This window comes from Aegilops tauschii, chromosome 7, assembly GCF_002575655.3.
Source record: "Aegilops tauschii subsp. strangulata cultivar AL8/78 chromosome 7, Aet v6.0, whole genome shotgun sequence".
Lineage (NCBI taxonomy): Eukaryota > Viridiplantae > Streptophyta > Magnoliopsida > Poales > Poaceae > Aegilops > Aegilops tauschii.
Genome location: NC_053041.3, coordinates 492,397,728 through 492,410,090, shown reverse-complemented (window position 1 = coordinate 492,410,090; position 12,363 = coordinate 492,397,728).

Genomic DNA, 12,363 nt, shown 5'->3' with positions numbered 1-12,363 from the left:
ACGTTCGTTCGTTAGTCTGTTCGTCAGTTTTTCTTTTTCTTTGATTTTTCACGATTATTTTCGATCACGATTTCTGATCCGATTTTTGTTTTAGTTTATCTTTTCGCTCGTTTATCGGAATCAAGCGATTCAAGCGCCTAGATCGTCGTCTCGAAGCCCTCTTTCTGTTTAACCAACTTGAACAAGATTTTGCTACTGTAAAATTTGACTTTAGTCCAGATTAGTAAACGGATCTTGTTTCTTTTGCAGTTTGAGTTCTGTTGCTTTGTTTGATTTGATTCTTTTTGCAAACCGGAGTTCTTATGTTGAACTTTCTGGTTAGATCTCTTATTTGAGTTTTACCCGTGTTTCTAGTTGTGTGCTTATAGTATGCTTGTTTGTTTGCGATAGAGTACCCGGAGTGCGAAGCGTGCTACTGCGAGTCTCTAGGTTTCGCGGATCATCAGCGAGGCAAGTAACACTTTGATCATGCCTCTTTACTACCCAGTTTTATTCCATTAGTTCAATCCTCAAACATTTGCATGGTTAGGATCTGATTTAAATTGTGGGTTTTGGGAAGTAGATGAGGTAGTACCTATTCACCTGTTTATTATCAAACCTATGGAAGTTACTTCTATGTTGCTTATATTGATATGCGATGCTCGTAGACGTGGTTTGGGTTTGAGTGTATTCATGACAGATGTGAGGTTGTTAATTAATCGTTCAACTTAAGGTGGCTACTTAAATACACATCTAGGTGGATTGCTTGTGGGCACCTAGAGAATCCAGTGTTGTCCTAGGATATCCCGGAGGACCCGTGTGATCATCCTACGGCCCGCCACCCAGGCTCAAAGGGATCATAAGATTATTCATGCTAGAAACTTCCATGTGCAGCCACAAGCCATTATGGGCTCTGGCATAGTTGAGTAAGTTGCGTGAAGCTCTTGAAGAGGTAGACTAGCAGATGTAGTGGGTTGTAGGTGGTACTGTCTATCCAGAGTAGAGAGTTAATGCTTCAAAAAGACTGTGTCTCGAATCTCCGACCATGGATGTATTCGAGCCTTGTGGGGAAAAGTGCGCAAACCTCTGCAGAGTGTACAAACTAATCATGGTTAGCTGTGTCCCCGGTTATGGACATCTTGAGTATCTAGATCTTGGATTTTCATGTGGATCTCATCATTCTTAATATAATTTGATTGGGTTTAATGATCATGCTTAATTGGGATTGAGTTGGAGGAACCTTCTCAATGTTTAACAACTACCATGATAGTTAAATAAAATTTATTCCTTTGTTGTAGGGAAAAAATGGCTTTTCACAAAACATATTACCCATACAGCCTCCACCAGCCATATATGCATGTAGTGATAGCAATTATTCTGTTCATTACTCTTTTGTGTTACATTGCCAGCATATTCCATGTGCTGACTCGTTTCGGGCTGCAACGTATCATGTTGCAGACTTTTCAGACGACGAGTAAGGATCCATAGGTCGTTGTCTTTCAATCAGTGATGCCGTTGGAGTTGATGGACTCACTTTATCTTCCAAGCCTTCCGCTGTTATCGTTTTAGATGGCCTTAAGCCATATTTATTGTAATAAGTTCTCTTTTGATACATTCGATGTAATAAGTGTGTGATTGCTACCCTGCTATAAATCCTCAAGTACTGTGCATGTCAGCATTACCGATCAAGGGATGACACTGATGCACAGAGATCAGTCTGTTTGAGGTCTGGTCGCTACAACTATTGGTGCTATCCATACTATTAATGATGAGAGTGATTATGCTTATGATATGAAAAGGCCGAAGCTTGGGGATGCTATGTTTGATGAGAATGACATGTTTGAGAATATATTTGCTGCAATTAATGTTTGTCCCAAGCTTGGGGATGCTATGTTTAATGAAGATGATATTTCTAGCCTCCCAAGTATGGATGAGCAAATTTATTATGATGATAGCATGCCTCCTACTTATGATGATTATATTGATGAAAGTGGGTTTGGAACAGTGTCAACTTTAGGAAGTAAGGATCCCACTATTTTGGAGGATGTTGAATCTTATAATATTTATGAAAGTGGATTTGGAGAGGTCATGACTTTATTTAGTGATGAATCCACTATTTCGGAAGAGGTTTCAATTGATTATGATGAGAACAAAGTTGCTACCTATGATGATTATTGTGATGACACTTATGCTATAAAAAGTAGTGATTATTATATTTATAAAACTTGTCATTATTATGATTACCCTTTTTCTGAACATTATTCTTTTAATATGGAAACAATTTATCGTATTCGAGTTTCTTATGATACTCCCACTATTCCGAATGAGAAGAATTTTGCTTATGTGGAGAGTAATAAAAATTCTATGCTTGTAGATCATGAAAAGAATGCTTTAGGTTCTGGTTATATTGTTGAATTCATTCATGATGCTACTGAAAATTATTATGAGGGAGGAACATATGCTTGTAGGAATTGCAATAATATCAAGTTTCCTCTCTATGTGCTTAAAGTTTTGAAGTTATGCTTGTTTTGCCTTCCTATGCTAGTTGATTAATGTTCTCATAAGTTGTTTGCTCACAAAATACCTATGCATAGGAAGTGGGTTAGACTTAAATGTGCTAGTCATATTCTTCATGATGCTCTCTTTATGTTTCAATTCTTATCTTTTATGTGAGCATCATTGAAATCATCATGCCTAGCTAGGGGCGTTAAACGTTAGCGCTTGTTGGGAGGCAACCCAATTTTATTTTTGTTTCTTGCTTTTTGATTCTGTTTAATAATAAATAATCCATCTAGCTTATGTTTATATGTGGTTTTATGTTTTAATTAGTGTTTGTGCCAAGTAGAACCTTTGGGAAGACTTGGGTGAAATCTTTATGACCATGCTGTAAAAAACAGAAACTTTAGCGCTCACGAGATTAGCTGCCATTTTTTTACTGGAGAGTGCTTTTAGGTTGATCCTTTTTGCAGATGATTAATAAACAAATTCCTCATGTCCACCAATTTATTTAATAATTTTTGGAGTTACATAAGTATTCGAATGATACATATTACTACAGACTGTTCTGTTTTTCGTGTGTTGTTTGCTTATTTTGATGAATCTATGGCTAGTATCGGAGGTTATGAACCATAGAGAAGTTGGAATACAATAGGTTTAACACCAATATAAATAAATAATGAGTTCATTACAGTACCTTATGATGGTGATTTGCTTTCTTATACTAACGGAGCTTACGAGTTTTCTGTTGAGTTTTGTGTTGTGAAGTTTTCAAGTTTTGGGTAAAGATTCGATGGACTATGGAATAAGGAGTGGCAAGAGCCTAAACTTGGGGATGTACAAGGTACCCCAAGGTAATATTCAAGGATAACCAAGAGCCTAAGCTTGGGGATGCCCCGGATGGCATCCCCTCTTTCGTCTTCGTTCATCGGTAACTTTACTTGGAGCTATATTTTTATTCACCACATGATATGTGTTTTGCTTGGAGCGTCATTTTATTTTATTTTGTTTTGCTTGCTGTTTGAATAATATACCAAGATCTAAAATTCTTAAATGTTAGAGAGTCTTCACATAGTTACATAATTATTCGACTACTCATTGATCTTCACTTATATCTTTCGGAGTAGTTTGTTGTTTGCTCTAGTGCTTCACTTATATTATTTTGAGAGTCTTTTAGAACAGCATGGTATTTTCTATGGTTATAAAATTGGTCCTAATATGATGGGAATCCAAGTTGGGTATAATAAAAACTATCATAAGAAGTGAATTGGATGCTATGATCAATTTGATGCTTGATAATTGTTTTGAGATATAAAGGTGGTAATGTTAGAGTCATGCTAGTTGAGTAGTTGTGGATTTGAGAAATACTTGTGTTAAAGGTTGCAAGTCCCGTAGCATGCACGTATGGTAACCGTTGTGTGACAAATTTTAAACATGAGGTGTTCTTAGATTGTCATCCTTATGAGTGGCGGTCGGGGACGAGCGGTGGTCTTTTCCTACCAATCTATCCCCCTAGGAGCATGTGCGTAGTGCTTGGTTTTTGATGACTTGTAGATTTTTGCAATAAGTATGTGAGTTCTTTATGACTAATGTTGAGTCCATGGATTATACGCACTCTTCCATCATTGCTAGCCTCTTCGGTACCGTGCATTGCCCTTTCTCACCTTGGGTTGTGGTGCAAACTTCGCCGGTGCATCCAAACCCCGTGATACGATACGCTCTATCACACATAAACCTCCTTATATCTTCCTCAAAACAGCCACCATACCTACCTATTATGGCATTTCCATAGCCATTCCGAGATATATTGACATGCAACTTTCCACTGTTCCGTTTATTATGACACGCTTCAACATTGTCATTTTGCTTTGCATAATCATGTAGTTGACATCATATTTGTGGCAAAGCCACCATGCATAATTTTTCATACATGTCACTCTTGATTCATTGCATATCCCGGTACACCGCCGGAGGCATTCATATAGTCATACTTTGTTCTAGTATCGAATTGTAATCATTGAGTTGTAAATAAATAGAAGTGTGATGATCATCATTAATAGAGCATTGTCCCAAAAAAAGAAAAAAAAAGAGAAAGGCCAAAGAAAAAAAAGGGAAAGGCCCAAAAAAAGAAAATAAATAAAATAAAAAGGGACAATGCTACTATCCTTTTTCCACACTTGTGCTTCAAAGTAGCACCTTGATCTTCATGATAGAGAGTCTCTTGTTTTGTCACTTTCATATACTAGTGGGAATTTTTCATTATAGAACTTGGCTTGTATATTCCAACAATGGGCTTCCTCAAATGCCCTAGGTCTTTGTGAGCAAGCAAGTTGGATGCACACCCACTTAGTTTCTTTTTGTTGAGCTTTCATGCATTTATAGCTCTAGTGCATCCGTTGCATGGCAATCCCTACTCCTTTCATTGACATCAATCGATGGGCATCTCCCTAGCTCGTTGATTAGTCGCGTCAATGCGAGACTTTCTCCTATTTTGTCTTCTCCACATAACCCCCATCATCATATTCTATTCCACCCATAGTGCTATATACATGGCTCACGCTCATATATTGCATGAAAGTTGGAAAAGGGTTGAGATTACTAAAGTATGAAACAATTTCTTGGCTTGTCATCGGGGTTGTGCATGATGAGAACATTCTTGTGTGACGAAAATGGAGCATGACCGAACTATATGATTTTGTAGGGATGAACTTTCTTTAGCCATGTTATTTTGAGAGGACTTGATTACTTTGTTAGTATGCTTGAAGTATTACTATCTCTTATGTCAATATGAACTTTTATTTTGAATCATTTGGATCTGAACATTCATGCCACAATAAAGAAAATTACATTGAGAAATATGCTAGGTAGCATTCCACATCAAAAATTCTGTTTTTATCATTTACCTACTCGACGACGAGCAGGAATTAAGCTTGGGGATGCTTGATACGTCTCCAACGTATCTATAATTTTTTATTGTTCCATGCTATTATATTACCTGTTTTGGATGTTTATGGGCTTTACTTTACACTTTTATATCATTTTTGGGACTAACCTACTAACCGGAGTCCCAGCCCAAATTGCTGTTTTCTTGCCTATTTCAGTGTTTCGAAGAAAAGGAATATCAAACGGAGTCCAAACGGAATGAAACCTTCGGGAGAGTTATTTTTGGAACGAAAGAAATCCAGGAGACTTGGAGTGGACGTCAGGGAAGCAACGAGGTGGCCCCGAGGTAGGGAGGCGCGCCTGCCCCCTGGGCGCGCCCCCACCCTCGTGGGCCCCTTGTGGCTCCCCAGACCGACTTCTTTCACATATATTTATCCATATACCCTAAAAACATCGGGGAACAGAATAGATCGGGAGTTCCGCCGCCGCAAGCCCCTGTAGCCACCGAAAACCAATCTAGACCCGTTCCGGCACCCTGCCGGAGGGGAGGGATCCCTCACCGGTGGCCATCTTCATCATCCCGGCACTCTCCATGACGAGGAGGGAGTAGTTGACCCTCGGGGTGAGGGTATGTACCAATAGCTATGTGTTTGATCTCTTTCTCTCTCTCGCGCGTTCTTGAGGTGGTACGATCTTGATGTATCGCGAGCTTTGCTATTATAGTTGGATCTTATGATGTTTCTCCCCCTCTACTCTCTTGTAATGGATTGAGTTTTCCCTTTGAAGTTATCTTATCGGATTGAGTCTTTAAGGATTTGAGAACACTTGATGTATGTCTTGCATGTGCTTATTTGTGGTGACAATGGGATATCACGTGATCTACTTGATGTATGTTTTGGTGATCAACTTGCGGGTTCCGTGACCTCGTGAACTTATGCATAGGGGTTGGCACACGTTTTCGTCTTGACTCTCCGGTAGAAAGTTTGGGGCACTCTTTGAAGTACTTTGTGTTGGTTTGAATAGATGAATCTGAGATTGTGTGATGCATATCGTATAATCATACCCGCAGATACTTGAGGTGACATTGGAGTATCTAGGTGACATTAGGGCTTTGGTTGATTTGTGTCTTAAGGTGTTATTCTAGTACGAAATCTTGAATAGATTGATCAGAAAGAATAACTTTGAGGTGGTTTCGTACCCTACAATAATCTCTTCGTTTGTTCTCCGCTATTAGTGACTTTGGAGTGACTCTTTGTTGCATGTTGAGATAGTTATATGATCCAATTATGTTATTATTGTTGAGAGAACTTGCACTAGTGAAAGTATGAACCCTAGGCCTTGTTTCCTAGCATTGCAATACCGTTTACACTCACTTTTATTATTAGTTACCTTGCTGTTTTTATATTTTCAGATTACAAATACTCATATCTACCATCCATATTGCACTTGTATCACCATCTCTTCACCGAACTAGTGCACCTATACAATTTACCATTGTATTGGGTGTGTTGGGGACACAAGAGACTCTTTGTTATTTGGTTCCAGGGTTGTTTGAGAGAGACCATCTTCATCCTACGCCTCCCATGGATTGATAAACCTTAGGTCATCCACTTGAGGGAAATTTGCTACTGTCCTACAAACCTCTGCACTTGGAGGCCCAACAACGTCTACAAGAAGAAGGCTGTGTAGTAGACATCAAGCTCTTTTCTGGCGCCGTTGCCGGGGAGGTGAGTGCTTGAAGGTATATCTTTAGATCTTGCAATCGAATCTTTTAGTTTCTTGTTTTATCACTAGTTTAGTTTATAAAAGAAAACTACAAACAAAATGGAATTGAGTTTGTCTCATACGCTTCATCTTTTTAATATCTTTCGAGAGAATGATGGAAAGGAAAATTGTGCTCAATTGCTAGAAGAAGAATGCATTAGAATGTTTGGCACTAAATCTTTGAATGATGAGCTGATACGTCTCCGTCGTATCTACTTTTCCAAACACTTTTGCCCTTGTTTTGGACTCTAACTTGCATGATTTGAATGGAACTAACCCGGACTGGCGCTGTTTTCAGCAGACTTTCCATGGTGTTATTTATGTGCAGAAACAGAAGTTCTCGGAATGACCTGAAACTCCACGGAACATCTTTTTGGAAAATATTAAAAATAATGGAAGAAAAATCCAAGTCAGGGGGCCCACACCCTGTCCACGAGGGTGGGGGCGCGCCTGCCCCCCCCCGGGCGCGCCCCCTGCCTCGTGGGCCCCCTGACGCTCCACCGACCTCAACTCCAAATCCATATATTCACTTTCGGGGAGAAAAGAATCAGAGAGAAGGATTCATCGTGTTTATGATACGGAGCCGCCGCCAAGCCCTAAAACCTCTCGGGAGGGCTGATCTGGAGTCCGTTCGGGGCTCCGGAGAGGGGGATTCGTCGCCGTCGTCATCATCAACCATCCTCCATCACCAATTTCATGATGCTCACCGCCGTGCGTGAGTAATTCCATCGTAGGCTTGCTGGACGGTGATGGGTTGGATGAGATCTATCATGTAATCGAGTTAGTTTTGTTAGGGTTTGATCCCTAGTATCCACTATGTTCTGAGATTGATGTTGCTATGACTTTGCTATGCTTAATGCTTGTCACTAGGGCCCGAGTGCCATGATTTCAGATCTGAAACTATTATGTTTTCATGAATATATGTGAGTTCTTGATCCTATCTTGCAAGTCTATAGTCACCTACTATGTGTTATGATCCGGCAACCCCGAAGTGACAATAATCGGGACCACTCCCGGTGATGACCATAGTTTGAGGAGTTCATGTATTCACTATGTGTTAATGCTTTGGTCCGGTACTCTATTAAAAGGAGGTCTTAATATCCCTTAGTTTCCATTAGGACCCCGCTGCCACGGGAGGGTAGGACAAAAGATGTCATGCAAGTTCTTTTCCATAAGCACGTATGACTATATTCGGAATACATGCCTACATTACATTGATGAATTGGAGCTAGTTCTGTGTCACCCTATGTTATGATTGTTACATGATGAACCGCATACGGCATAATTCTCCATCACCGATCCAATGCCTACGAGCTTTTCACATATTGTTCTCCGCTTATTTACTTTTCCGTTGCCATATATGCATGTAGTGATAGCAATTATTCTGTTCATTACTCTTTTGTGTTACATTGCCAGCATATTCCATGTGCTGACCCGTTTCGGGCTGCAACGTATCATCTTGCAGACTTTTCAGACGACGAGTAAGGATCCATAGGTCGTTTTCTTTCACTCAATGATGCCGTTGGAGTTGATGGACTCACTTTATCTTCCAAGCCTTCCGTTGTTATCGTTTTAGATGGCCTTAAGCCATATTTATTATAATAAGTTCTCTTTTGAGACATTTGATGTAATAAGTGTGTGATTGCTACTCTGCTATAAATCCTCAAGTACTGTGCGTGTCAGCATTACCGATCCAGGGATGACACTAATGCACAGAGATCAGACTGTTTGAGGTTTGGTCGCTACAACTATTGGTGCTATCCATACTATTAATGATGCGAGCGATTGTGCTTATGATATGAAAAGGCCCAAGCTTGGGGATGCTATGTTTGATGAGAATGACATGTTTGAGAATATATTTGCTGCAATTAATGTTTGTCCCAAGCTTGGGGATGCTATGTTTAATGAAGATGATATTTCTAGCCTCCCAAGTATGGATGAGCAAATTTATTATGATGATAGTATGCCTCCTACTTATGATGATTATATTGATGAAAGTGGGTTTGGAAGAGTGTCAACTTTAGGAAGTAAGGAGTACATTGATGAACATCAAGGAAAGGTGTGGTCAAGAAGCAAATTCAATGAAATCTGCAAAGTAGACTATGTGACCAATAACCTCGCAGAGTGTTTCAATGCAGAGTTCAAGTCAGTGAAAGGGCTTTTGTTGTGGCAAGCATTTGATAAGATCAGGAAGATGATCATGACAAAGATGGCTCTTCGTAAAAGAATTGCAGAAACATAATATGTTGGCCATCTTATGCTCCCATCTCTGATTAAGGCATTGAATGCCATGGCAAGAGGACTAAGGATGAAATGCATTCGACCGTCGACATACGAGGCTGAGGTGACATACACTGACAGTAAAAATATGGAATGGAGATATCCAGTGAACCTTGCAACTAATGAATGTAGTTGTAGGCAATGGCAGATCCGCGGGAAGCCATGCATACATGCCCTACATCTCATGACTATTATTGGAGGTGAAGATGGTGAAGTTGATCAGTATTGCTCTGAATATTTCTCTGTTGCCAAATTTAGGGTTGCTTATGCTGAAAATGTGCCTGCACTCTTGGGAAAACACCAATGGAACATAGTAGACCCAGGGTTCAAACTCCGTTCTCCTGTACTGACTAGACCACCAGGAAGACCAAGGAAAAACAGGATAAGAGTTGGTGAAGAGGGTCGCGTAAAAAAACAACGTAAGTGCAAAAGATGTGGTATCCTAGGGCATATTGCTAGGCATTGTACCAATCCAGTTGATGCATCATTTGGAGAAGAGGAACAATGTGCAGCAGCAAATGCAGAGTAGAATGCAGCAGCAGAGGAGAATGCAGCAAGTTTAGAGGAGAATGAAGCAACTGAAGTAGCAGCTTGGTACCTGTGCAACCTTTCCCTTTTTTGCATTTGTTCTCTTTTTTATCGATGGCTAAGCTTATTTCTCTTTGACCCAGGTCTAGGTTAATTAGAGGCACATGACAAAAAAGACCAAGAGAGGAAGAAACTTCATCGGTTGAACCATCATCTGATGCAGAATTTGAAACCATGGCTTATGAAGGTTTTGCAGCTATAAGAGAGGAGGAAGTTATTTTGTCTGAAGTTCCATTAAGGATTAGTGAACCCACAGATGACCGTAAACTGGCCATCACTTGCTCGGTCAGTCAAAGCTCAACAAAACCGCCACCACCAAAAGTGAAGATCAGAAGCAACAAGACAAAGCTTTCAAAAGCACAAAATATCCCAGCCAGAGAAACCAGAAGCAAGACGGTTAACCCATCCCGGAACACAAGGAGCAAGGCAAAGATTTGAATTTGAACTTGAATGCAAGTCATAAACTTTGAACTTTAAGGATTTGTAATAAGGATTCTGTCGTCAATTCGAACTACTGTGAAAACTTGCAAGGTGTAATAATTCTATTTGTAATTTGATGTGAAATTTGAGGTAGAATACAAAACTGAGGCAAAATTTGAATTTTAGGCAAACTTTGAATTTGAACCAACAATTAAAGTCCATTCCCCTGTGGTGTGAGTTGCAAAGTTTGTTTGACTATTATAAGCGTTAGGTGATCTATTCGATCTCTTTTGCGTGGTAAAACTTGTAGTCATGAGAATGAGCTCCCAAGCTAGGGTAATCAGCCCCATTTGTAATCAAGTTTTTTTTGACCTACTCCAAATGAGCCAAATATTTTTTATGAACACCTATTCAATCTATATAGTGTAGATTCGAGGATCGCTATTTATTGAATTAATCTTTATATTTTTACTTTTTTTGAAAAGAATATACTTTAATAGAAAACCATTAAAAACACGTTTAAAATATGATAATGGAAAACTAAGTTCATATCCTTCTTATTCACTTTGAAATCAAGCTTTGGTGATTTTTTTTGATTTTTTTTTATTTTCAAAACCTGAAGGGAACCCTCCCTCCTCTCCTTGGTCTCTATGAAACGTTGTACGTGATAGCTCATATGTGTGAAGGTTTTTTCATGAAAATGTCCATAGACAAAGTTTATGATTTTTGGTTAGTAACATGTCACACAAGACAACATTGTGCGCAGGTTTTATATTCTTTTGATTTCTTTAATTAATGGTGCTCATTTAACCTCGATCATGCTAGATAGTTTTTTTTGTAAATGTCCGTATACCAAGTTTAGTATTTTTCCTTGTTAGTGTGTCTTATAAAACGACGAACGGGGAAGTTTCATTTTTTTAAAATTAGTTATGGTTAGTCAAATCCTTGGAAACCCCGTTGAACAGCTCAAAACCCCTCTAAATCCCACGGGGTTTCGCCTAACCCTAGCTCCGAACGTCAGCCGTCCGATCATACCCTAGCGCCAAGCGACAGCCCTCGGATGTGGTCTTCTAGAAGGAATTCCGAGGGCATGCTGCGTGCAGGCTCCGCGCCGTTGGATCACATGGACGGCTCCGCATCATTGGATCGTGGGGCGATCCGCGAGACTTGTTGGTTGTGCCTCCCCTTTCTTCTACTTCTTATTCTGTGGCGACGAGAGGAGCCACTCATCCTCTACTTCTTCTTCTCCGGTGACGAGAGGAGCCACTCCTCTGCTTCTTCTTCTTCGGCGACTTTGGGCGATATGTCGAGCTCCACTTTAGCCTCCCGCCCCTCATGGACCCAGTATGGTCAACTTCCAATGGAGCGATGTCTTGATTGCCCACGCAGCGCGCCACTGATACGGTTGACTTCGAAGGAGGTTAAGAATGGCAACTATGGGCGCGAGTTCATGAAATGCGAGAGCAAGCCAGAGGGGCAGGTTAGATCTCATGATTTTTCTTTGATTTATTTTTCTATTTGCTTTTAATTCTTTTTTGATCTGAGATTTAGGGTTCATGTTTTCATTTTAGATCAAGAAGAAATGCACACATTTTGAATGGCTGGATGACTACGTTAAGCGACTTCAATTCAATGGGGCCCCAACCCGGGAGCTCAATCTGCCGTCAGCACCAACGAATTTGGTATCTGAAAGTGCTGCTCTGACAGTTGGGGATGGAGATCTGAAGGGGGAATTAAAGAAGATGAACAAGAACTTGAAGCAGATGATTCCATTGAACAAGCAGGCGAATCTGATAGCTTTAGGATTTTATCCCTTTTATTTTTGTGTAGTTGCTCTAGGATTTTCTTACTTGCTGGTCATCACTCATTAGAGATGTTATTAGTGTGGTGTCATGTGCTCTAGGATTTGGTTAAATTTGTGGATCATGTGCTCTACGATTTGCTTAAATTTGT